The sequence below is a fragment of the Arachis ipaensis genome, chromosome B3 (genome assembly GCF_059453495.1).
Source record: "Arachis ipaensis isolate K30076 ecotype BB chromosome B3, ASM5945349v1, whole genome shotgun sequence".
Taxonomy (NCBI): Eukaryota; Viridiplantae; Streptophyta; class Magnoliopsida; order Fabales; family Fabaceae; genus Arachis; species Arachis ipaensis.
In genome coordinates, this window is record NC_142438.1 from 39,252,883 (window position 1) to 39,256,891 (window position 4,009).

The 4,009-nt window shown below is 35.4% G+C and overlaps 1 non-coding gene across 1 annotated transcript; it reads right to left on the bottom strand.

Moving 5' to 3' along the window:
• Positions 1-3,096: 3,096 nt before the first annotated feature.
• LOC148570361 (small nucleolar RNA R71) lies at positions 3,097-3,204 on the bottom strand. Its single transcript, XR_015880295.1, has one exon. It is a non-coding gene; the product is annotated as a small nucleolar RNA R71 (small nucleolar RNA).
• Between the last annotated feature and the right edge of the window lie 805 nt (positions 3,205-4,009).

Sequence of the window (4,009 nt, forward strand, 5' to 3'; positions counted from 1 at the left end):
GTTTTTCTATTCAATTCAACTTATTCCGCTTCAAAGATATTCATTCGCACTTCAACATGAATGTGATGAACGTGACAATCATCATCATTCCCTATGAACGCGTGCCTGACAACCACTTCCATTCTACCTTCGATTGAATGATTATCTCTTGGATCTCTTAATCAGAATCTTCGTGGTATAAGCTAGATTGATGGCGGCATTCATGAGAGTCTAAAAAGTCTAAACCTTGTTTGTGGTATTCCGAGTAGGACTCTGGGATTGAATGACTGTGACGAACTTCAAACTCGCGAGTGCTGGGCGTAGTGACAGACGCAAAAGGAGGGTGAATCCTATTCCAGTATGATCGAGAACCTCAGATGATTAGCCGTGCTGTGACAGAGCATTTGGACCATTTTCACAAGAGGATAGGATGCAGCCATTGACCACGGTGATGCCTCCAGACGATTAGCCATGCAGTGATAGCGCATCGGACCATTTTCCAGAGAGGATTAAAAGTAGTCATTGACAATGGTGATGTCCTTACATAAAGCTAGCCATGGAAAGGAGTAAGATTGATTGGATGAAGACAGCAGGAAAGCAGAAGTTCAGAGGGACGAACGCATCTCCATACACTTATCTGAAATTCTCACCAATGATATACATAAGTATCTCTATCTTTATTTTCTGTTTATTTATTAGTATTTTCGAAAACTCCATAATCAATTATTATCCGCCTGACTGAGATTTACAAGATGACCGTAGCTTGCTTCATACCAACAATCTCCGTGGGATCGACCCTTACTCACGTAAGGTTTTATTACTTGGACGACCCAGTGCACTTGCTGGTTAGTTGTATCGAAGTTGTGAATGAAAAACAATTTATTAAGACGTGCGTACAGAGTTTTTGACGCCGTTGCCTGAGATCACAATTTCGTGCACCAAGTTTTTGGCGCCGTTGCCGAGGATTGTTCGAGTTTGGACAACTGACGGTTCATCTTGTTGCTCAGATTAGGTAACTTTCTTTTCGTTTTCTTTTCATAAAAATCTTTCAAAAAAAAATTTTCTCCTTTGTTTTCGAAAAAAAGAAAAAAAATTTTAAAATAAATGTTTTCAAAAATATATTTTTCTTCAGAATTTTTAAGAATGAATTCTAGAGTTTCATGAAGCATGTTGAAGCCTGGCTGGCTATAAAGCCATGTCTAATTCTTTTGGATAGGGGCTTCAAACCATCAGCATAGGGGCAAGTTAATTGGAATGTCAGCTGTGGCATGTTTGAGTTACATACTAAAGCTTGGCTGGCTATTAAGCCATGCCTAACCCTCAGATTGGAGCTTTAGACTAAGAGTACAAGATTCCTGGAATTCATATTAAAAATTTTGGAATCCTTATTTTTCTTTTTCACATTAATTTTCGAAAAACCCAAAAAAAAATCATAAAATCATAAAAATAAAAAAAAAATATATTTTGTGTTTCTTGTTTGAGTCTTGAGTCAATTTTTAAGTTTGGTGTCAATTGCATGTTCATCTTGCATTTTTTCGAAAAAAATCATGCATTCATGGTGTTCTTCATGATCTTCAAGTTGTTCTTGATAAATCTTCTTGTTTGATCTTGATGTTTTTTTTTTGTTTTGCATCTTTTCATGTTTTACATGTGCATTTTTGCATCCATAGAGTCTAAACATAAAAAATTTCTAAGTTTGGTATCTTACATGTTTTCTTTGCATTAAAAATTTTTCAAAAATATGTTCTTGATGTTCATCATGATCTTCATAGTATTCTTGGTGTTCATCTTGACATTCATAGCATTCTTGCATGCATTCATTGTTTTGATCCAAAATTTTCATGCATTGCATCATTTTCATGTTTTTCTCTCTCATCATTAAAAATTCAAAAATAAAAAAAATATCTTTCCCTTTTTCTCTCTTAAAATTTCGAAAATTTGAGTTGACTTTTTAAAAAATTTTTAAAATTTAGTTATTTCTTATGAGTCAAATCAAATTTTCAATTTAAAAATCTTATCTTTTTCAAAATCTTTTTCAAAAATCAAATCTTTTTCAAAACTAATTTCAATCATATCTTTTCAAAAGTATCTTTTTATCTTATCCTTTTCAAAATCATATCTTTTTCAAAAATTTGATTTTAAAATATCTTTTCTAACAACTTATCTTCTTATCTTTTCAAAATTGATTTTCAAATTTGTTTCAACTAACTAACTAACTTTTTGTTTGTTTCTTATCTTTTTTCAAAACTACCTAACTAACTCTCTCTCTCTAATTTTCGAAAATATCTCCCTCTTTTTCAAAAATTCTTTTTAATTAACTAATTATTTTAATTTTGATTTTAATTTTCGAAAATCACTAACTCTTTTTTCAAAAATAATTTTCGAAAAATTCTCTTTCTCTCTCATCTCCTTCTATTTATTTATTCATCTACTAACACTTCTCTTCATCTCATATCTCTGCTCTCCTCACCCTTGTGTTTCTTTCTTTACATTACTCTTCTTTTCTTCTACTCACACAGGGACCTCTATACTTAGGTAAAAAGGATCCCTATTATTATTATTTTTCTGTTCCCTCTTTTTCATATGAGCAGGAGCAAGGACAAGAATATTCTTGTTGAAGCAGGTCCAGAACCTGAAAGGACTCTGAAGAGAAAACTAAGAGAAGCTAAATTACAACAATCCAGCAAGCACCTTTCAGAAATTTTCGAACAGGAAGAGGAGATGGCAGCCGAAAATAATAATAATGCAAGGAGGATGCTTGGTGACTTTACTGCACCTAATTCCAATTTACATGGAAGAAGCATCTCCATCCCTACCATTGGAGCAAACAATTTTGAGCTGAAACCTCAATTAGTTTCTCTGATGCAGCAAAACTGCAAGTTTCATGGACTTCCATCTGAAGATCCTTTTCAGTTCTTAACTGAATTCTTGCAGATTTGTGATACTGTTAAGACTAATGGAGTAGATCCTGAAGTCTACAGGCTCATGCTTTTCCCTTTTGCTGTAAGAGACAAAGCTAGAGTATGGTTGGACTCTCAACCCAAAGATAGCCTGAACTCTTGGGATAAGCTGGTCACGGCTTTCTTAGCCAAGTTCTTTCCTCCTCAAAAGCTTAGTAAGCTTAGAGTGGATGTTCAAACCTTCAAACAGAAAGAAGGTGAATCCCTCTATGAAGCTTGGGAGAGATACAAGCAACTGACCAAAAAGTGTCCTTCTGATATGCTTTCAGAATGGACCATCCTGGATATATTCTATGATGGTCTGTCTGAATTAGCTAAGATGTCATTGGATACTTCTGCAGGTGGATCCATTCACCTAAAGAAAATGCCTGCAGAAGCTCAAGAACTCATTGACATGGTTGTTAATAACCAGTTCATGTACACTTCTGAGAGGAATCCTGTGAGTAATGGGATGCCTCAGAAGAAGGGAGTTCTTGAAATTGATACTCTAAATGCCATATTGACTCAGAATAAAATATTGACTCAGCAAGTCAATATGATTTCTCAGAGTCTGAATGGAATGCAAGCTGCATCCAACAGTACTCAAGAGGCATCTTCTGAAGAAGAAGCTTATGATCCTGAGAACCCTGCAATAGTAGAGGTGAATTACATGGGTGAACCATATGGAAACACCTATAATCCCTCATGGAGAAATCACCCAAATCTCTCATGGAAGGATCAAAAGCCTCAACCAGGCTTTAATAATGGTGGAAGAAATAGGTTTAACAGTAGTAAACCTTTTCCATCATCCACTCAGCAACAGACAGAGAACTCTGAACAAAATACTTCTAATTTAGCAAACTTAGTCTCTGATCTATCTAAGGCCACTGTGAGTTTCATGAATGAAACAAGGTCCTCCATTAAAAATTTGGAAGCACAAGTGGGCCAGCTGAGTAAAAGAGTCACTGAAATCCCTCCTAGTACTCTCCCAAGCAATACAGAAGAAAATCCAAAAGGAGAGTGCAAGGCCATTGAATTGATCACCATGGCCGAACCTGTAAGGGAGGGAGAGGACGTGAATCCCAAGGAGG